At 44.6% G+C, this 24,029-nt stretch overlaps 1 protein-coding gene across 1 annotated transcript in view; it reads right to left on the bottom strand.

Annotated features, from left to right (window-relative positions):
- Positions 1-24,029, bottom strand: part of NEURL1 (neuralized E3 ubiquitin protein ligase 1) — a 280,255-nt gene that overhangs the window by 255,689 nt on the left and 537 nt on the right. The gene's annotated exons all lie outside the window — the stretch shown is intronic.

The raw sequence follows: 24,029 nt of genomic DNA, 5'->3' as shown, positions 1-24,029 counted from the left end.
TCTTGATTTATGGTGCATAAAACACGTATATGAAATATCCCACTGTAAAGTTTATTGCCACACTTTGTCCACCAGGTCATTCAAAAACCTGCTGCACCCTGAAACACGTCAGGTTGATAGTCCTCAGTGAGGAGAAGGTCTTGGACTTAGGTTAATAAAAAGTGAAGTTAAACAAAATGTCTTTTTAAAAGAGATGCTCTAGCTCAAGCAGAAGTTATGGGCTTGATGAAGGAATCACTGGGTGAGTTTCTGTGGCCTGTGTTATGACCATTCAGACTATATAATCATAAATGGGCCCTTCTAGCCTTGAAATATATGAAAATTATTAACTTTGCAGTCAGTGGAGTTACACTGAGGATGAATTTGAACCATTGGCTGTATAATTCCACACCAGCCCAGTTCATAGAAATTGCATTATGAATCAAGTTTACATCACATTTATTGACTTCCCTTTTTATCTTCTCTCTAGCAAAGAAAGAAGTGCCTATAAGGATCACAGCACTTGTCTAGATGAACACTTAGTTCACGGCAAGTGGGGGTGTAAATCAAAGTTCCCTCTAATTATTCACATCCATGTGCAGAATGAATTTTGTTATGGGCACCAATATAGATGTGCCACCCACTAACATGCACTAAAAGTTCCCTAGTGCACTTCAATCTACTCTGCTTCAGAAAACAGGAGTAGGTTAATGTGAACTGGGGAACTTTTCATGTGAGGTAGCAAGGTCCATAGGACCACACGTACAGTTAATACACAGCATATTAGTGCACTGTAGATTTACACCCCAGCTTGCCCCGCACTAACTGTTGATCTGGACAAGCCCAAAGTGTCTCATTCATTTAAAGCCTCCCAAATTTGGGGTGAAATTCACCCCATGTAGAGGGCCAACATAAAGCCCCTACCCTGTCTTTATTTAAATCCCTCTTAAAGATCCACTTCTGGTGAACTCCTTACAAGGAATCTAGTTGACTGGTTCAACAATTCCATATTTGTTTCTCCCTTCCCCTAACCTCTCTCTGTTGTTCATCTCTGTCCTTAGGCTGAATTGCACAGGTGTGGGTAGGGACTCTCCTTTCTCTGAATGTCTGGAAAACCCCTAGCACATTGTGAGTTCTACCATATAAATAAATAATAATGCTGCACTTATCTGAAATGGAAAATTCTCTTTTACTTAGATAGAGAAGATCCTGAGAAACAAAAGCTACCAATTGTTAGACCTGCAGGCACTTGCATAATCCATATAATAGCACAGGGAGCAGTTCAATGCAGTCATCTATTAAATGAAAGGCACTCATGCATAAACCATATCATATATACTGCTTATGATGCACTTTTACCTCCACTTCTAGGAATCTAGGGTGACTTTACTACACTGTGGGCCCAATACCACAGGGTGCTTCCTTTGATTGCAGTAGGGAAGTGGAGGGCAGTCCTCACAAGATTACGAACCAAATGGTTTGCTCTTTGGTAAATGGTACCGGCTGGTATTGCAAACATCAAACTATACCTCAGACAGCTGATGTAAAAAATATGTCCACAGCCATCACCATGCCCCACTAGAGACCCAATGGAAGGCACATTTCATTTCTAATGCACAATGCAGTTAGATCAGTAATGCGGACTGAAAACAAGAGGCCATTTAGCTCTCCTTCCTCCCACCTCTCAATCCCCTTCCTCTGAACTTTGCTTCTATTCTTTATCTTAATAACTTTTCCTTTAACTAGCTGGATTTTTATAAACAAATTTGTAAATTGTGTAATAGGTAATTGATTTATATTTTAACCTTTTATATACATCTACTTAAATGTTTCAAGTATAGCTAAGGTTAGGTAGCAAATAGTTAATGCATTATATATATTGTTATATATAAATTAATAAAAAATGCCATTTAGCTCTCTCTCAGCATCAGACTCAGCCCCTACTAAAGAGATTTCCCTCACCAAAACTGGTCAAACGGGAGGAAATGCAAAGCAACAAATCAAGGCTTTGCTGAGAACACTGCTTCTCAGTACACTGGCTCCAGAAGTCTTTGCATCTTCTGGGGACACAGGTGGCATAATGAATAGTGGGGAGGGACCTCAATGCCTCTTGCTTCCCTAGCCATCCTAGATCAGTCATTTGCTTGGGAATTTGATGAACAAGGTGAGAAATATAATGTCAGATAGCATGGGCCTGTTAGGTGCATGACAACCAGTTGAATGTTTGCCATGTTGTGCCCAGGATATTAGAGAGACAAGGTGGGCGAGCGAATATCTTTTATTGGACTTATTTCTGTTGGTGAAAGAGACAAACTTGCCCGACAAAGAGCTTTTGTTGGGCCAATAGAAATTGGTCCAATAAAAGAGTATTCCCTCACCCACCTTGTCTACCTCGTTGAATGACTGACTGGGAAGCCATCACAGAGCAATCTAGGGCTACCAACTTTGATGGTCTCTCCCCCTGTGGAACAATGAATTCTCTACAGTGAGGAGTGGCTGGGGGAAGGGGCTGGAGTTTCTCAGCCTGAGACATGACTAAAGGCAGACAGACTGTATTTAAACTCTCAAGGAATTAATAGAGCCGTCTGTGTGCAAAAGGTGATACAACCATGCATAACCTGGTCCAGTTTGTTGTGAGTGGACCCAACTGCTGGTTCCAGGTATTTCTAAGCACCTGGTACTGGGCAGAATCTGGTCACTGCTCCTACCCCTGGGTTTAAAGGGCACACTCCCAAGCACAGACCCCTTGTTTGAGCCGTTCCTTGGGAGGTGGATCTCTGCAGTTCAGCCACCCTGCAACCTGGAATCAGTGCCAAGTCCCCCAGTCACTTGCACATGCTCCCTCAGATTTCCACATAGGCAATAGTTGCTCTGGGATTCTAATTTACCTCCTCCTGGGACAATGTAGCAGGAAAACAAGGAAGAGTAGCAAAATAATTTCTTAACCAGAGTCACTTTACTCTTACAAGTACTAGAATTACAGATCTTTGCAAATCAACAAAAGCTCTGAGATGCGTCCCATTTCCCCCAGTCCAGTCTGAGGATCTCACTCCCTCTGTGAGTGTGAGATCTTGTTAGTATTTCAAGCCGGGCAGAATCCCTCCTGTCTCTTTCCAGGCTGTTCTTTTTGCATGAGGTAGCGATACAACAATGGAGTAGTCAGACAACAGCTAATGGCTCATCAACACCCATCAAGGAAAGAATTCACTGTCCCAGAGACTGTATGCACTGGAGACATCTCAGAGAAAGCATGTATGCAATGGAGACTGCTTGACCAATGGGGAACTGACTGACTCCCATATCATTACATAGATCTTTCCAGCAAGCTGGAAGAAACTATAGAAGAGGAGAAGTGACATCATCACTTGGCCTCTCTTCCTGCCCCTCCCCCTCAACACCTGGCGGAACATCTGGAGGACAAAGACTTTGAACTTGGGGAAGGTGGTCCCTGGCTGGAAAAGAGTCCCAATCTATATATTGAGGATCTGTAATCTGCTTGTACCCTCTGTTGGGTGAGACACTGTTTTTTAAGTAACCAGTTCTGATTGCTATGCCTTCCACTTATAATCACTTAAAAATCTATTTTTCTGTAGTTAATAAACCTGTTTCATATTTTACCTAGAAGTGTGTGTTTTGGTTGAAGTGCTTGGGAAACCTCAGCTCAGTTTAAAAAGGCTAATGTGTGTCCTCTCAACAATGAGGGAGGGGCAAACTGGATAATGAACTTTCACTGAACAGGCTTCTGACCAGTGCAAGACAGTATAGTTTTGGGGTGCAAGACTGGGGAGCTGTGGGGAACTGGCTGGAGTCTCCCTATTGCTGATTCATGAGTGGCTGGGAGATCATTCATGTAATGTAGTTGGGTGTGTCCTGGCCTGTGGATGTCTGTGTATGTGCAGTGCCTATCAGAGAATTGTAACTTGACAACAGCTTCACAGTGTAAAAGGGATACCACAGGTTGGTGGGACAGAGGGCTCAGAAGTCCCACAATCGAGATTGCACCCCGGGAACCACATCACAGAGGTATTATCCCCATTTTACAGATGGAGAAACTGAGGCAGAGAGCTGTTTAAAATAACATGGCATAGGCCATAAGCTAAGTCAGGGGCAGAACCAAGACTAGAACAGGGGAATTCCTGCCTTCTCTACTAGTGTTCAGTCCACTAGACCCTGCTGAATTCAAGAGCCTATAAATTTAATTCCTTCCCTGATAAACCTGATCAAGATTGTCAGTAGAAGTCAGGGGCTTGCTTTATGTGTACCGGTTAAAGCCCTGGAAGCAGAATTTAATAGAAGGGAGAATACACACAGAGGATAGATTTCCAACCTGGGAAGGAGGAGAGAGAGAGAGAGAGGACACTAGCCCCAGTGCTAGACATTCATTGGATCTAATGGCTAGGCTGAGCATTAAGTGCTCCTAAGTCCTAAACCAAATGCCCGAATGATAGAAGTTCCCTTTAATGGGTACCAAAACCGTCAAACACATTCCTGAACATCTTACATTTGATGCAACAAAGCTTAGGGATCCCCCAGAATTTATGTTAAACCCTTTCCCCTATCTCTTCCCAAAATGCCAAAAATGACATTAAGAACAACCAGGTTTAAGAATAAAGCTTTTGTCTATGGTTGACTGAACATGGAAGAAAATAACAATTGTGACGTTCTTGCTTGGAGCCATAACAATATAGACACAGGGTTAACTGGCTTCTTGCTTCAAACAGCAAAATGTGCTTTGATGCAGCCCATGGCTTAGAAGCCACATTAGATTGCAAATTTTCCTGCAGTGACATCAGAACTTTTAGCAGGATGAAACTTGCATTGCAGCATCACAGCATGCACACATGCAACTTAAACATTAGAAGAGTGTGCTGCTGCCAGATGTCACACTGTTGAAATGTATGCAGGCCTTAATGTCAAAGTGAAATGGGGGAAATCTAAATTCTAATATCACAAATCGGGATTGGAGAATCACAGAGTATCAGGGTTGGAAGGTACCTCAGGAGATCATCTAGTCCAACCCCCTGCTTAAAGCAGGGCCAACCCCCAAATGGTTTCTGCAAGGATCGAACTCACAACCCTAGGGTACAGCAGGCCAATGCTCAAACCACTGAGCTATCCCTCCCCCAAAGTGAATGGAGCAGGTGAAATTCCACCCAGTGATTTCTGCATCATACATCCCTTGGGGCTGATCTAGAGCCTCTCTCAGAAAGATATCCAAGGTTGATTTAAAGACATCAAGTGATGTAGAATCCACCACATCTCTAGATAGCAATTGCTCTAATAGCAATCACTTTCACGGTTAAAAATTTCCATCTTACTTCCAGTCATAATTTGTCTAAACTTCAACTTCCAGGAATCGGATCTTGTTATGCCTTCCTCTGTTAGATTAAAGAGACCTCTGCTCAGAAACCTACTCCCCATGTAGGTATTTATACACCAAGATTGAGGCAGCTACGTGTGGACTAATCACTAAAGGGGAGGCAACATGCATTTTTCAAGCATGTCACATAGCCTGCAGGTATGTCTACACTAGAGCTCCGGTGTAATTTCCAGCTTGAAGACATATACTCACACTAGCATCAATCAAGCTAGCACACTAAAAATAAAGTGTAGCCACAGCAATGTGAATCCCAGAAGGGGGAGCTGTTCCATGTATAATCCTGTCTGAGACCTTAGGTACGTACTTGAGTGGCTAGCCCACCCAGCATTCATGCTGCTGTGGCTACATGTTATTTTGTGTGTACTAGCTTGATCAGTGCTAGTATGGGCAGGGGCGGCTCCAGGCACCAGCACGCCAAGCACATGCCTGGGGCGGCACGCCACGGGAGGCGCTCTGCCGGTCGCCGCGAGGACGGCAGGCAGGTTGCCTTTGGCGGCATGCCTGTGGAGGGTCCACTGATCCCGCGGCTTCGGCGGACCTCCCGCAGGCGTGCCGCTGAATCCGCAGGTCCGGGGACCTCCCGCAGGCAAGCCACTGAAGGCAGCCTGCCTGCCGTGCTTGGGGCGGCAAAATACCTAGAGCTGCCCCTGAGCATGGGTATATAACTTCGAGCTGGAAATTATGCCTTCAGCGCCAGTGTAGACACAGTATCAGTCTCTCAGCTCCTCTGATCCAAGACAGACATTTGCCAACAGGATTTTGGCAAAGCATAGCAGATAAGGGCAAATATCTGCCAGAATACACCCTGGCCAGGGACTCCCATGATGCACTGCAGTGGCTAGCCACAGAACTGTGTTGCAGCTGACAGAGCTCCCTGCTCCTATAACCGCTGGCCTGTGTGGAGGGGTGATGGTAGGACGGTGGGGAAAAAAATAATAGTTTTGATGGAAAATTGGGGGTTTGACTAAGTTTTTTTTTTTTCACAAAAAAGTGTCTGCTTTATGCAAAAAATTTCAGCTTTGCAGTAGAAACCTGAACAAAAGGTGTGTTATGAAAATTCCACCATGGAGCCTCATGCGAGCTGTAGTTAAGGCACCTCACGCCCTCGTTCTCCTATATGGAATGGGCTCCCAGCCAAACTACATCTCCCATGATGCATTACTGCCAGGAACCCCAATGATGCTCTGTAATGGCCCATCAAGAGGGCTACAGTAGTGCATCATGGGAGATGTAGTCTGTCCAGGGAGTCACCCATAATGATGAATGGGGGATTGAGACACCCAGAGTACAACTCCCACAAGGCACCACAGCAAGATTTCTGAAATCAAAGCTTTCAGTTTTCAATTGTTCACCAAAAAGTTTCTAATTTTCCATGGAAAATTTTGATGAAAAATTGATTTGTTTGTTATCACTGAAATTTTCCAAAGGGGGAAAACCCCCACAACAATGAGCTCTAGGTAACGGGGAAATTACCTATGCTTTGCAGATTTTGAGCCCTGTTCATTTAAAAAGATATTTAATATAATGCCTTAGGAAATCTTTTTAGAAAAATTTATTCAAATCAACTTTGGTAAGAGCACTGTCAAATAGACAACAAACAAGCAATGCATAGAGATAGGGGTGGGGACCAAAAGCACAGATCATTTTTAGAGAGAAGTTTATACAACAAACACTATGTATGAGCTTGAAGGAGAAAATGGTTCATTCATGAAAGCAACTGATGACCCCAAGGACAAACTCCTGTCCACTGCTGCTTGAGAGTGACACAGACTATAACATAGGGAGTGTCTTCACCTATATAGCAGCATGACAGGAATCTCAGATGTGCAAAATTAGGATACTAGTTACTACCACATCTGGTACATCACAGCCCCAGGTCTGCCATCTTTGAGGCCGATAAGACCTCCTCTGTACCATTCATTATTTCATATGCCAACTTAGGGGATCTGAACTGGTGACCTAGACATAACAGAATTAATCTCTTTCCCAGTTCCGAGACCCATGCAGTTGCCCAGCAAGTTCTCCCACTAGCCCCATTTCCCAAATGTGTCACAAATCTTTTTTGCTTTTTGATTTGGATGGTGGACACCAGTCAGAAACTCAAATGCCAAGTTTAATAAAATAAAACCCCCGCTGGATTCTCAGAGACAACATAGAGCTTATTTGTAATGAGAAGCACTTCTCATCAGGCAGATTCCAGGAACTGCTGTGCTAAGCAAAACAGGTGCAACTTCCCCTCAGCCTTCCCTGCCCTCACCAAGAGAGCAGCTCCTGTCCCAGTTCTGAAGATTGACCCTACAGGCAAATGTCAGTTTCCATTCCGGTTTAAACAGCCAAGGACAGCTAGTGTGCACTTCAGAACAAGTGCATTGTAATCCGGAGATGCAAAATTAAGCCAGGGAGGAATAGAGGAGAGAGAGCGAGTCCCCAACAGGAGCGTATTTGAATAATCTAGCTGACAGATCTGTTCTTTTCTGGTGTGCACATCAGATGTCACCACATTCTGAAAGCAGATACTGTCACTGGGTTCAAATAAATATGAACATTTAAAAATAAGTGCTACCACTAGTAATAATCGCTCCAGTTCTGACTGCACTGCTCTTCTCTTATAATGTTTATGCTGTCACTAAAATCCTGTAGGTGGCATTATAGCCTTGACATGGACAGTTACCTGTCATCTCTTCATACAATGGAAGATACAGATTTTCTTTGGTCTGCTAATATTTACTGATCAGTATCTTAATTGACTTGATACTGCATGGCATTTTGATTAAAAAATTACAGTGATATAAAAATTAACATGGCACACGTTAAATAGATTAGAGACTGGCTAACTGAGAGGTCACAAAATGCAACTGTAAACTGAGAAGTCATCATCGAGCAGATCTGTTTCCAGTGGAGTCCTATAGGGATAGATTCTTAGCCCTATGCTATTTTACATTTTTAATCAATGACCTGGAAGAAAACATAAATCATCACTGATAGAGTTTGCCAATGACCAGAATTGGGGAAGTGGTAAATAATGAAAAGGACAGGTTACTGATTCAGAGTGACCCGGATCACTTGGTGAACTAGGCAAAAGCAAGCGTTTTAATCTGGCCAGATGTAAATATCTAGGAACAAAGAATGCAGGCCATACTTACACAGTGGGGGACTCTGTCCTAGGAAGCAGTGACTCTGAAAAAGATTTGGGGGCTGTGGTGGATCATGAGCTGAACATGAGCTCCCAGTGTGACACTATGACCAAAAGGGCTAATGCGATCCTTGGATGCATGAACGGGGAATCACGAGCAGGAGCAGACAAGTTATTCTACCTCTGTGCTTAGCCGTGATGTGATGGAACACTGTGTCTAGTTCTGGTGCCCACAGTTCAGGAACGATGTTAATAAACTGATGAGGGTTCAGAAAAGAGCCACGAGAATGAGTAAAGGATTAGAAAACATGTCTTATAAACTAAAGAGACTGAGCTCCTTGGAGTCTAACAAAGAGAAGGTTAAGGGGTGACTTGATTATTGTTTATAAGTATCTACATGGGGAACAAATATTAGATAATGGGCTCTTCAATCAAGCAGAGAAAGGCATAATATGATCCAATGTTGAAGTGAAAGCTAGACAAATTCAGACTGGAAATACGGCATATTTTTTTAATGTGAGTAATTAACCATTGGAACAACTTACAGGGTCATGGTGGATTCTCCATCCCTGACAATTTTTAAATCAAGATTGAATGTTTTTCTAAAAGATCTGCTCTAGGAATTATTTCTGGGATGTTCTATGGCCTGTTTTTTTACAGGTCAGACTAGATGATCACAATGGTCCACTCTAGCCTTCGAATCTATGAATGTCATATACCTAATACCATGTTTGCTGAAAGATTATGCCTCAGATATGTATTTAGCACCTCCTGAATTCAGTGAACTGTGTTCCTGGTCCTAAGAATTTTAGGGCTCAGATTTTCAAGGTGCCTAAGGGATATGGGCACCAAATTCCCATTAAAAATCTTTATTTAAAAGTTTCATGTGTGGGAGCATCCACCACATCCTTTGGTGAATTGTCCCAATAGTTAATTACACTCACTGTTAAAAATTTGTCTCATGCTTTGAGTTTGAATTTGTCAAGCTTTAAATTCCAGTAACTGGATTTTGTTATGCCTTTGTTTAATCTAACAGCCTACATAGGTACTTAGAGACTGATCAAATCACTCAACGTTCTTTTCAATAAGCTAAGTGGATCAAGCACCTTGGTGTTTTCCAGTATAATTCTTGTGGCTCTTTGTTGAATGTTGAAAGCCTGGAGAGGGTTCACTTACAAAACCCAGTCTGAGTTTCAAATGAAATCCAAAAGCAACAAGTGGCTTTGGATGGTTCCCAGTGCACATTTTGACATGGCTCAAGAGATGATAAGCTTTGTTTGTGTCCTTTGCTAACGATCAAACAATGATGACAGCAGCCACCCGTTCCAGAAGCCTGATAATTTGAAATAATCCAAAACACCACCACATTGCACTTGTATGATTAAATGTCCCACTAAGCCAGACAGGCCAGTAAGCAAAGGCTGAAAGCCAGCAGAGATCACAGGGAACTCAGCTCAACACTATGACGGCAATGAACAGTAGTGGAGCCAATTTGTGGGCGTTTTGTGGCCACTGTCTGTTTTTTGGTTCTCTCAAAACTTAACTTCAATCACCAAGCAATGATTTACATTTCAGTTTATAAATGAGCAAGGGTAGTTCTTGGCAATGGATGCTGGAAGCACATTATGGGAGACAGAGGAAGAACAAGCTATAAAAGCAGGGTTGAGCGAGCCAGAAAACCATGCTTAGAAGAACTGACTCAGAAGCTCAAGATGCTAACTCGCCATCAGCTATAAATAACAAGCCTGCACAAGAATCGCTAAGGGAACCCATCACCAATGGTATGCTGTAGGAAGGTTTCACCACTGTAGAAAGGTCAATAGAGACCCAGACCTAGCCCACCTGCCAACCACAACAATGTTCTTTTGATCAAAACCCTTCAACCCCATGTGCATACTATACTTCTCTGTGGAGGGGCCAACACAAAGAGTGAAATCTCGGACCCATTGAAATCCATAGGAGTTCTGCCATGGGCTTCAATGAGATCAGACTCTCACCCAAGGTTTGTGCCCCATAGGGCTTAAATGGGACTTGAGTGTTGCATAGACTTTGTGCTGGCCTTCTCACAAAACAAGAGGTAGGGAGCACAGAATGGTCCACGACACTCACTGTTCTGTCTCACAGCAGTAGGTACAGGACAAGAGGCTGCCATCTGCCTTTGAGGCTGATGGGACAGCAGTTAGCATGAAGCACAAGTGTAATGGGGGAAACTCACCACCCCTCAGAGTGCCCCCTCAAGCCAGGACGCAATATGGTAGGGGTTCTTCTACTTTAGCCATCCCTAGTGTCTGCCATTGTGGTACTGGAACAGCCTGAAGCTTCTGTGCCTCTGGCATAGTCGTCTGTCTTGTTTAGTCTCCTCCCAGGCTAACAAACAAAAGGTTTTTCCGCCCTTCTGGGGCTATACTTCAACCTGCCTTCTGGGCTATCATTAAGTTCTCTGCTCTTTTAGCAGAGCCCCACCTCCCAGGGCTTTCTCCCTGGAGGCTCTTTTGCGGAGCAGATTCCCATTACCTCCCCTCCTCTTCCTGCAGACAGTAACTCAGGGCCTCCCACAGAAGCCCAACCTACTTGACTTCCTGTCATTCCAAGTGTTCTTTCAACCCTTTTCATGAGGGCCAGGTGTTTATCTGGTTTACACTTGGTCCCATAGTTCTGCCCCCTCAGGCTGAGAGACAGCTAATCATGGCACAGATGGGGCTGGCCCCATTTCATGTTAATAACACTTAGTTCTTATACAACATACTCAGTCCAAAAGATCTCGTAGTGCTGTATAATGCATGTTGTGTTGCCAGCATACACAGCCCTGCAGACCCGGAAGGTTGTGCCATATGGCACAGGCTCACTGCTCCAAAGGGCAAGAAATCTTACTCAATTAAGCCTCCTCTGTGAGTCAATTCCATTTTAGGCTGTGGATTAGGCAGTCACACCAGCTTGTGAAGCTGCTGGATGTGATAGCCACCTACCATTCAGGTTAAATGAGGGAAGAGTTAAATGTCCTTTTGTTTAGTGATAGCTGAAACAATGGAAAAACTTCCACCTGTGGATTAGACTGCATGCAAACCTGGGCAGGTCTGGGCTATGCAGTCCAAGGGTTTTCCAGGCACCTGGTAACAAATGCTGGGGATTGATATATGATTGCATGTATGTGGGCATGTGAGAGAGAGATGCAGGGGAAAAACACTACATAAACAGCCAGAGAAAGCAACAAGAAAGCTAGAGAAGAATATGGAGCATGACTCTGAGAAAAAGCACTAAGAGGGAGCGCTTTTGGGCAAAGTGCTGTCAGAATAGGCTTGGAACTATTAAGCAAAGAAATTTGCATGTTGTTAAATTCCCGTTTCCCTGAAAACAGTAGGAATCAATGGACCGTCATTGTAATGAAGCAGAATTGCATCCAAAAACTGCATTCCTGACTCCATCATCATCATCAATTTTTTGCTTCTAATGGAAACAACCCACTAAACCCCAAGATTTCGCTAACCACTCAGGCCAAGAGGTGTAACAGTGTTATCACTATTATACAAAGGAGGCACAGAAAGCTTAAAAGATCCATACACAGTGAAACAGTGGAAGATCTACAACTAAAACCCAGGTGTCTTGATGCCCAGATTCCCTGCTCTGATCATTAAATCATGCTTCCTCCCTGAAACTTTTCACATCAGCCTGTTTCTGAATCTGTTGCATGGTTCCATAAGGGGAGGGAGCTGACTCAGAAAATGCATTTGCGATTCAAAAACTCCTACAACAAGACACAGCCCTCGTATTATAGGATAATAGCGAGCCCCTGCGGACAGTTTGACTATCTGATATGCTGCTCAATCTAGATTGAAATTCTAATCTCAGAAACCCATCCATGCATATCCAGCAAGGAATTTTTCATGATACCCAATGAAGTGCTTGTCCTTATCTAAATTGGAATCTAGCCCCTTAGGCTTCTAAATGATTGTTTTTATTTTTGACTCCACAAAACAATTTTCTACAGAGCCCTTAATACTCAGCTTTGCACCACCCCTTGTAGGGGGAGGCTGTTATAAACAATGGAGAAAGCCAGTTTTAAGTGGGATCATAGAATATCAGGGTTGGAAGGGACCTCAGGAGATCATCTAGCTCAACCTGCTGCTCAAAGCAGGGCAAATTCCCACATGGTTTTTTTCTCCCTAAGCCCAGTTCCCTAAATGGCCCCCTCAAGGATTGAACTCACAACCCTGAGTTTAGCAGGCCAATGCTCAAACCACTGAGCTAGCCCTCCCCCCTTACTTACTTGAAGATGGGAAGTGGCTCAAAGGAAGGGGCTTCCTGATACAAGAAGGGGCTCCAGTTGTGAAAGATCTTGAAGAAGGGACAAGTGCTGTTAACTGTTTAGAGGGCAGCATCATGCTCAGTGCTGTACAAGACCCAGAAGCCACTGCTTGCCGTAAGGAGCGTACAGTCTAAACAGACAAAACAATTGAGATGCATGGGGAACCTGGAGAAAGGTTCGTTCCCAGAATGCTTCTACAAATGACTGAAGGAGCAGAGTATCGGGTAGCTGTGTTAGTCTGTATCCACAAGAACAACAAGGAGTTTGGTGGCATCTTAAAGACTAACAGATTTATTTGGACATAAGCTTTTGAGGGTAAAAAAAACCCACTTCTTCAGATGCATGGAGTCAGAAGGAGCAGAGAAAGCAGATGGTTATAAAGTCAGAGGGAGGGAAGTGACGGGGTTTGACTGCCCATGGGCTCCAGAGATAGACAGGAGATACCAAGTCGAGAAGGTGACAGAGGATGGAGTGAAGAGGAGAGAGGGCACTGGTCCTGTAAGTGCAGGCATAGCCCAGCACACCTGTTACGAGAGCTTCACCTCTTTATGGATGGCAATTCTGGGGTGTGTAGCCTGGGAGGACTGATGAGGGATGTAGTTATGGTCTAAGTGACCAGGTGTACAAGGCAGGAAACAAACAGCAGTGCAGCCTGTTGCTTGTTCATCTGCTTTAATTGTAGACTAAGCAAGTTCTTCCTAACTTTCAGCTGGTTATTTGACTTCTGTTCTCAGACATACAAGTCTCATCCAGCAGCTCCATTGCCTGCTTATAAATGCCACTGGTGGTCTTCATTACTATGGCATATTGTTCTGCACAACAAGATCTCTACACATGGATGTCACTACTGTTGTCGGTAAACTGCAGGACAGTTCACTTTTGTACAGTTGTGCTCTGTAAGGGCAGTTTTGGTTGTTCTTGTAGGTGGAGAGAGGCTGGAGAAAGAAGACAAGGGAGACAATAACAAAAGACTAAGCTCAAAATTCATGCTGCCTGCTATTACAGGCACGCTATTCAGCTGACTCCAAAGTCCGGAGAACTACCTCACCATCACTGGCAGTAAATTTGACATTAAACTTTGCAGAAGGACAATCTACCAGCCAGATTCAACCATGGTGATAAAACTGAACGAGTTAATTGACCAATTGCTTTGTGGTCCCACTGGACCTTATCATCCGTGACAGACACGAAGCTGCTATGTAACAGTATTATGAATACAGAGAAGTAACCATTTTATTAACAGTGTTAGAGACCTGGTCCGCAAGAGAAAATTAGGGTTATCTGGGGGTTATTAGATCAAAAGAACACTGAAGAGTAAAAAAGACTTTATTGGGAGGTAAAAGGGTGTCATCTGTGAGCAGCAGTCTGGGCAGACTGACTTAGAGAAAGAAAGACAGAATCCCTCTGCAAAGTCAAAGTAGCAAGGCCTTTCCAGATCAGAGAATGGCAAACCTTAGGGGAAAAGCTCGATATCTATACAGTCTGGCTTATTGGTTTAAGCTATATGCTTTCTCCTAAATGCTTTTATTCTAAGTAAATGATACTTTGCTTTAAGGAGGCTGTTTGGATGCTGTCATTGCCCCAGAGGGAAGAGAACTGCAGGGTCTGGACAGAAATCAGAGCAGCTGAGGTGATCACAGTGGGATTGCAACCCAGGGCCCATCACATGATTTCACCCCGAGATAGTCGAGGGCTGGAGGCCTGAGATAGAGAGGAGGTGCACTCAGATGGATGGGGAGGTGTCAGAGGTGCAGTTAGCCCAGTAACTGTGACATCAGTCATATGTGATAGCTATTTGCTTTGGAAGGACAGGCGTGTTTAGATTGAGATGGCTCTGGCATGGGATGAAGGCTTGCATGCAATGTTACATAGGGCTTGCCTACACATAAAAATTGACTATTTTAAACTATACCAGTTTAAGCATTACAACCCCACTAGTGTGGATGCAGGTATACCAGTATAAAAGTGTTTATAAAAGCTTACTCCTGTAAGGGAAAGGTAATAAGCTATAGACATAAAAGCACCTTTATACCAACATAACTGCATCTCCCTTGGAGTTGTACATGGGTAACCTGGTACACCAGACTCCTAACAAACAGATTTTTAAAAAGGGGGAGAAAAACCCTGTGTGCTCCCAAAGCCTTAAATCCTGGGATGAAAGGTGCTAGAGAATTGCAGCATGCTTCTTCCCTGCCACCTTCATTCCATGAAAATGTTGGATTTCAAAGTTTCAGGTTCAGAGACAGCCTTCTAGACTGGGACCCTGGGGGTGAGAAGGAGGTGAGAGACACAGAAGACTGTAGTTTTTAAACATCTTGACCTTTCCAGAATTTGCTTGTTTATCTTGGCCGTGCATAGATAAACAGCGGAGCTGGTCAAAATGATCCTTCACAAGTCACCAGTCACAGTTATAAATCAAGAAGAATAATTGCCACTCATGAACAGACAAGACTCCCCTTGTAGAGATTTTGGGAAGAATATTATTTATCCGGGAGGACAGATATATAGTAATCAGATAACTTTAATATGTGCACAGAACTTTGAAGATGTGCAGCATCACATAAATATTAATAAATACAGAGGGAGGCTAATGATGCGGGAGCGTGGGTTATCCACAGAGATAAAACCAGGAGCTAGATGGCAGAACACCACTGTGGACAAGACCCTACTTCTTCTAGAAGATGAATTGCTGCTACTGTGAAAAAGCCATTTTTAATGGTTCAAAGGTATGTTTTCAGGTCACTTGAGGGGCCATGGTTTGGGGAGTGTGCAAAGAGGTGCTCATGTATTGAACACACTCATGTACTGTCCATGCTCTAGTCGAATCTACGCAACCATCACTAAGAAAAATGGAATCTCCATGTAATTGGGAAAGCAACTGGGAGAAAATTTTGCAAGGGACAGAAGTGAAAACAGATAACAGAAGCATTTTTCTTACATACGGCGACAAATACGAGGGAAGAAGTCCACCAGATAGGTGTCACAAGACCTGGGTTCTATTCTGGGCTGACAAACAAACTGGCCCTGATCCAGTGCCCACTGAATGATTCCCATTTTAAGGGGAGCTGATTCAGGCCCTAGGACACACTGGCCATGTCCCTCAGACAGATTGACAAACTGCAGCACTGATGGGGATAAATTCTTACCCCTCATTTGTACAGCACTATGAGCACAAAGTAGTTGTACTAATCAATACAAAGATAAAATAGTGATGAAGCAGCTTCACTGCTATTGCTACTCAAGCTAGATCAAAGCTAGTTTGAGTGTGTCTACACGTGCTGCAGTCACACCTCCCAACTGCAGTGCTGACATACCCTAAAGGGCTCTGAGATGCTACACTGCCCCCAGACAAAGCAGATTCAGCCATGAACAGAGCTAGAGAGTACAGGCTAACAGTGATGCTTCTCTCAGTGCTTTTGCATCAGTGTAACTCAACTGATTTCAGGGTTGCTCCTGATTTTCACCAAGATAAGTTAGAGGTGACTCAGGCCCTAAGTTTTTACACCAGAAGAAACTCTGGCTAACTGCCATGGGACAAATTCACCTCCAATGTAACTCAATTGATTTCAGTTGAGTTATACCAGGGATTCATTTCGCCCAATGAGTCTTCACTATGTCACTCAGTTTCCCAATGTGGTGCAGTCCAAAAGGTATTTTCCCTGTTGTGGAAGTAGACTTCCATCACTAAGCTCAGGGGTGGCCAAGTGGCCCAATAAGATTCTCCTCTCTGCATGAATCCTTCACAAGCCTTCCAAAGACATACATGATACAAGCTCTTATGTGAAACCCTTATGCCTGAGAAGATTCCTTGGCTGCAGTGGATATTGGAGGGGAGCCAGCAGAAAAGCTTGATTCCCTGCCAGATCGTTAAAAGGATTCCCTTAATTTCTAAGCAATGTGGTCCTCTCCACTGACTAGGAAGAGTTTCCGCCCAGATCCACTAACAGGTGGATGGTGAGGATTTCAACCAAGGGCATCCCTGAGACATGAGCAGATTCCCATCTGTTAGAAAAGGCGTTTCAGAAGAGAAATGGAGCCGTTAAGAGAAGATGGATGTCAGAGATATTTAGAGCTTTTCTCTCTTTCTCTAATGATGACTGCTGCTGACAGTCTCCTCTCATCAATGCCCCATGTCTGTCTGGATGAGTATATGATTGAGACTGTTTCCAAGTGACTATTTAGCTGAAGGCTGGAGTGACTAACAAGAAGGATTGTCAGATGATGTGACTAAAGGATTCGGATAAGGAAGTGCAGTATTTTTCTCTGCAGAGAAATGATGTACATGAGCTAAGTCTGTATCTCCTGTTCATCACTGGATGACAGTACTCATAGCACTGGGGCTGAAAGAGGAAAGTCAAGACGTGTAGAGAGAACCTAGACTGGAGCCGCATTCCCCACTCTCTTGTGAAAGCATCTACATCTTTGCAAAGTGATTGTCAAACCCCACCAAATGAGACCCCCTTCTCTCATGAGTGCTACTGGTAACATTATACTCCCCTCTCCCTGCATACCATACAGATATAAATAACCACAAAAGCAGTGGAAAAAATCAAGTCTCTGTAATGCAACACTAAAGAGCATGGATGGAAGATGAACTTCAACATTGCATGGAAAGAAATCGGTATTTTCTGTGGCAAGGAGACATTTCCAGAGTTTAAGGCAGGATGGCTTAATATATGCCTAGCTGTGTTTGAAGAAACAGCTTTCAGGTTTGGTGGCTTACTCCATGTTAGGAGTGGACAAACACACTATGTCATGTGTTATTGCTTTGCTCAGTAACCAATGCAATCTCTCCAGGTTTTTTTAGTGCATAATCAACCATCAGCTTTTAACTACAGCAATCTTGGGCCAGAGAGTTCCCAAAGTGCTTTATAAATTAGCTTAGAACCCTGTTAGGTGTTTTTTCCCTTGGTGTAGACTATTATAAATCAATAAATATAGACACAAAAATATGTTAGATGAGCCCTTCCACAGCTGAACAGTTCACCTTCAGAACTAAAGTTCCCTCAAAAGTCAGGTACGTTTCAGACCCATGGTTTTCATTTCAGCCTATAATCATATTATATTAGTAGAGGAGAATTTTAGGTAAATTGGATGCATTTGTCCAAACTAGAATATGCTCAATAATCCAGACTAGCACCTCACCTGAAGTTACTAAGGGTCTGATTTTCAGAGGTGCTGAGCACCCACAGTTCCTAATGACTTCAACTGCAGTGACGGGTGGTACTCAGCACATCTGACAAATCAGGCCCTCTCTGGCTATTCTGCCTCTTAGAAAGGTTTAGCAAACACACACATTTCAGTTCTTAACTGAAATGGACAAGAAACTTTGCATCCAGCCTTCTGCTATTGCAGGGACAGCAGCACCACTCAGTGCTGAAGTGTTAAATAACATGTGAAGCAAGGAAAGTCATGGGGGTTTTAAATCCGAGTTTTAAATAAGATTTGCAGTGAATAGTGACTGTGATTGGCTTGACTAAATCTGCATCAACTCTGGCTCTTGTTAGCATCCTAAAACTTCTAGTTATATTAAAACACAGAGAAGAGGAGTCTGGCTGGCAAGAGATGATCTATTGCTCAAGACTGCCACTCATGTCAGTAGCAATCAAGAATTATTGCCATCTGAAGGCTGTTTGGTTACTTATCATTGTCATGTTTGGGGTGGTACAGGGAGGCCTTCCCTTTCCTTATGTCTTTCCCATCACACTCAGTGGTAAGATTTTAAGAAGGCTGAAGCCTGGGTTTCTTTTTGCAGATACAATGTGCACCAATCTGTTATGCCCACAAGTAAGTAAGTGTGTGTGTGTAAACCTAGTTAGAGGCACAAATACTCAGAGGATCTTTGCTGGCAATCTGGGAGTTAGAATGACAAGTAATCAAACTGGTGCCCACAACTGAACTGTGGGTGCAAAAAAATAATTAAATAAATAAATAAAAAGAAAGAAAAAGAGTGGGGAGCAGGGGAACTATACCTGCAAAAAAGAGGAGGCTTTGCAGAAAATATGTCCTTCTGTGTCCACACTTAATAAGGCCAAATATCACTGTGTTGCACCAGGAAAATGCATTTGCACACTTTTTAGCTTGCTTTGCTCTGCTCCACATCCTGTCACACTGGGAGAGGGCAATCATGACTAGATGTGCTCTACAAGTTGGACTGACCTTGGTTGTGTTTGTTTTATTTTCTTTGGCATCCTATCACCTGTTTGTCTTCTGGAGTGTCATCACCATTGTAATCTTTTACGACTGCCACCAATCCCATACCCTGCTTTCACATTCTACTCTCCTAATTTCATCTGTCTTAAAATCATTTCATTTTACACCTGCCATCTTTTGACGAACTCATCTCTACTTCCTCCAGCCTTCTGATGTCTATTTCATTGAATCCAGCTTCTTCCAGACCATGGAGTAATACTGTTAGTACACTGGTTTGATAAATTTTCACTTTGGTACCAACCATAATGTTTTCATCAGTCCGTAATTTTTTCAGCTTCCATACAGCACTAGTGATTAAGGCCCATCTCCTTTTAACCACATCCTCAATGGAAGCGTTGGAACTATCAAGCTTCCTCGGTACCCATAAGATTCTACTTATTCTACAACTTCACTGCTGCTACATTTCAAAACACTTTATATATTGTCCCTTTTCCAAGATGCAACCACTTCATCTTTTTGGAGGTTATTGTAAATCCAAGTTGATTACACCAATTTTCCAAGGCAGTGAAAAGTATCATAATTACTTCTAACATGTCTGCCAGTTGTACAGTATCATCTGCATAAACTAAGGAGTTTAACTCTAGAAGGAAATAGAGACATTCTTCAAGAAACAATGTTTCCAATCAGGATAATATTTTCTTTCTCATGACCTGTAACTGAAACACAGCATGATGAATTTTCCTTAAACTTTGCAGAAACATCCTCTGAGTAAACGTGGCAATATTCAGGCCAAAAGAATTTTCCAAACCAGTAGCAGAGAGCTGCCAAGAGAGCTTTATACTGGCAACTGGCTGCACTGTTGAGAAACCACGAGCTCCTTATATCAAGTACACAAGCACAAATGCACAATGACAATATTTTCCCTTCCTATGCAGTTACCCACCCTCAAAGCATTTTACAAATGTTACTTAGCTCAGCCTCCCAACATTGTGATATTGGGAAGTATCATTACACACATCCGCACCTAGATATCACAGTGACTGGCATGCTATCAATATGAACATGGACAGGTTTTATAGGTAGGGAGAGGCACCTAGAGGTTGTTCCTTGCCCAAGATCACACAGGAAGCTTATGGCAAAGCAACCGTGCAGCTAGCCCTGTGGGTGCTAACCAATTAATTGCAGTAGAAAGCAGCTCAGCTCTCCAGACACTCAGGGTATGTCTACATTGCAGTCACAGGGTGTGTTTGCAGCTCATCTAGACATACCTGAGCTAGCTTAGATCTAACTAGCTTGAGTACCAGAACAGAAAAGCTGTGGCAGCATGGGCTTTGGTACGGGTTGCACATACTCACACAGAACCCTCTGTTGCCACAGCTTCACTGCTCCCAATACCTGAACTGGGTAGATTCAAGCTAACCTGAATATGTCTACATAAGCTGAAATCACACCCTGTGATTGCAGTGTAAACACTGCCTCACGGTATGTCTACACTGTGACATTAGGTCGATTTTATAGAAGTCGATTTTTAGAAATCAAATTATACAGTCGATTGCATATGTTCACACTAAGCGCATTAAGTCAGTGGAGTGCGTCCTCACTACCATGCCTATCATCAACTTACGGAGTGGTGCACTATGGGTAGCTATCCCACAGTTCCCGCAGTCTCCGCTGCCCATTGGAATTCTGGGTTAAGCTCCCAATGCCTGATATGACAAAAAACATTGTCGCAGGTGGTTTGGGGTACATTTCGTCAGTCGCCTGTCCCTCCGTGAAAGCAACTGCAGACAATCGTTTTGCGCCAGACACCAGGTGATTAGAAGAGCACAGCAAGGCGCGCTGCGCATCAGAGAAGCTTTGGAAACCAGTTTCATGACTGGCCAGGCTTCCATGTGACAATTGTGTGTGTTTCTCCTCAATGCAAATCCACCCCCTTTGTTGATTTTAATTCCCTGTAAGCCAACCACCCTTCCCCCTTCGAAATAAAGTACCTATTATTTTGAAATCATGCATTCTTTCTTTATTAATTAAAAAAAAAAAAGATAACGGACAAGGTAGCCCGGGTGGGGTGGGGGAGCAGGGAAAGACAAGGCCACATTGCTTATTGTAGCCACACTAAAAATCAAATTATTTGAATGACAGCCTTCTGTTGCTTTGGCCATCCTCTGCAGTAGAGTGGCTGGGAGACACCCCACCTCCCCCCGCGTTCTTGGGCATCTGGGTGAGGAGGCTATGGAACATGGGGATGAGGATAGGTGGTTATACAGTGGATGCAGCGGGGGTCTGTGCTCTTGTTGCCTTTCCTACAGCTCCAACAGACGCTTCATCGTCATGTCCATTTGCTCCCCCAACAGACGTTTCATCGTGTCCTTTCCTGGCCTCTGCCACTGAATGCCTCCATGCATTAAGCTGTGCCCTATCAAAGCGCTCGGAAAACATGTCATCACGAGTGCGTTTTTTTCGCCTTCTAATCTGCGATAACCTCAGGGACAGAGATAAGGGGAGGGGATTCTGGGGGGAATGCATGGTCACCTCTGTGCTGCTGAGTTTGCCATGCTGACCAAACAGGAAATGAAATTCAAAAGTTCCCGGAGCTCTTCCCGTGTACCTGGATAGTGCATCAGAATTCAAAGTGCTGTCCAGAGCGGTCACAATGGAGCACTCTGGGATAGCTCCTGGAGGCCAATACCGTCAATTTGCATCCTCACTACCCCAAATTTGACCCAGCAAAGTCGATTTTAGCGCTACTCCCCTCGCCAGGGAGAAGTACAGAAGTCGATTTTAAGAGCCCTTTAGGTTGATGGAATGGGGTTGGTTGTGTGGACGCATTCATTTTTAAATCGACCTAATGCGGCTAAATTCGACCTAACCCTATAGTGTAGACCAGGCCTCAGTCTTGTTCCTTAACCACAAAGCCATGTTTCTCCAGCCATCGTCCCTAACATGGCCCGGTATATTTGCATATGGTGTTCCCAGTGACACCAGTACAAATGGGGAGTAATTCCACTGGCTTCTGGATTTACAGCAGTGTAAACAAAAGCAAATCAGCCTCACTGAGATCTCCCTGCTCCCCTCACAGCTGGTTCCTGTGTTGCAGCTGCCTAGAACAGGAGAGGACACGGGCAGATCAGAAAGCGTTCTCCCTATGGTAGGGTTTGAAACGGAGAGGACGATCTGTTATTTTGCATGCTAGTGAGGGAAACTAGTCTGTGTCCGTCAGGGCCAGCTCTAGGTTTTTTGCCACCCCAAGCAAAAAAAATGTTTAGCTGCCCCCAACCCAGCCCTGGGCTCTCACTTTCCCCCCCCACCCACACCCCCTGCCCCCCCCGCGCGGGGGTGTCCACCCCACCCCCTACCTCCCCAGCACTGGGCTCCCCCCACTCCGCCCACGCCCTCCTCGCCTCCAGCCGGTCTGGCGCTGGCAGGGTCGGGGTAAGCAGCAGGGCTCCCGGGCCGTGCCTCAGCCCAGGGTCCCTCCAGCCAGGGCTCCCGCCTCCAGGACCGGCCGGGATCTGCGAGGGCAGAGCCGGGGGACTGCCCCGGCAGGAGAGTGAGGAGTCAGGGCAGGGCAGCCCCAGAGGGAGCAAAGCCCCGGAGAGCGAGACGTGGGCCCCGCACGGCAGTGCCCCGCCCTCTATGACCCCACTGCTGCTGCTGCTTCTGGCCGCCCTGCCGCAGTCCCTGGGCAGCTCGGGCCGCTTTGCCTAGCCCTGGCTGTGGCACTGGGGGGCAGCCGCCCTGCGGCACCTGCAGGCGGCGCCATGTGTCCCGCGGGGCGGCCCCCAGCCCGAGTGTCCCCTGCTCGGAGCCTGCCAGGCCCAGCCACAAGGTGTGGGCGCTGCTCCCCCATGGCGCAAACCGCAGCAGCCCCAGGGCACCCCTGCGCACAACGTGCTGCTGCTGCCATGGCCGGCTCTAGGCTTTTACCGCCCAAAACAAAACAAAACAAAAGATGGCTGGAATGCCGCCCCTGAAAATGTGCCGCCCCAAGCATGTGCTTGGTTTGCTGGTGCCTAGAGCCGGCCTTGGTGTCCGTTCATTAATATAGCAGGTGGCACAAGCTTTCAGGAGGCTGAGCCTCATACAAACTGCCACACACATTAATATGAGGCCTACTCTCTCAGTACTCAATGTCTAAAGCAATGATAAGGAGAACAGAAAACATCTGTCTCTCTCTGTGCCTCTGAATCTGGCTGCACATGCATCTCTGCCTGGGTTGGCTTCTTTCTCTCACTCCAGAATCAAGCAGCTCCTTCTCCAGTCAGCTCACACTTCATTCGAGGCTTTCTACTAATGTGGGGAGCAATAATCTGATACACTTTTTTGTGGTCCATTTGATGGCTACTCTTCCGTGTTATACGACACTCATTTAAATTTAATGTAGCACTGAAGCTGCATTCCCATTGTTAGAGTTAATGAGCCGAGTTATTAGAAAGAAGATACATTCGAGCTAAATTTGTTGCAGCAATCTAAAAGATGTATTGGGTCTAGTTCTGGTTCTACTTTCTCACCTGATTTACCCTAACGTAACTCCACTGAAGTTGGGGTTAAAACAGTGATAAGAACCAGGCCCACTGAGCATATTGTCCAATAGCAGCAGGCTATATTGATGGCGGAAACATCCCGTCCCACCCCCAATACCTTTTTATTCCTTAATGGTTCATTTTGTGATGGTTTCACCCTCTAGTGGCTGGAGGCTTGAATGAATAATTGCAATCATGAGAAAGAAACATATCCTGCGACCAACACGGCTACGACAACACTGCAAACAACATAAATGCTACCATGGCTGCCATGTACATGGTCCATTTGCAGTACATAGGTTTACCACAAGAAATTCTGGAACTAAGGCACATGTAAACGCCTTCTCTTTATGCGGTTATGTCGCCCTTCCCACAAGACAAGGGACTAGATGTTAGAGACAGAGAGAGGGTATCAGAAGGGGATAATTCAGGGAGAAGTGAGTGTTCAGAGTGGTTCCCCATCTTGAGTGATGGGAGAACTTCAGGAAATTACCATTTAGAAATCTTCTGGAATGGGTTTGCCCTGGCTCATACATGTATATACGTTACAGGCAGAGC

The sequence above is a fragment of the Mauremys reevesii genome, linkage group 7, assembly GCF_016161935.1.
Source record: "Mauremys reevesii isolate NIE-2019 linkage group 7, ASM1616193v1, whole genome shotgun sequence".
Lineage (NCBI taxonomy): Eukaryota > Metazoa > Chordata > Testudines > Geoemydidae > Mauremys > Mauremys reevesii.
This window is presented reverse-complemented; position numbering and strand designations above follow the sequence as displayed.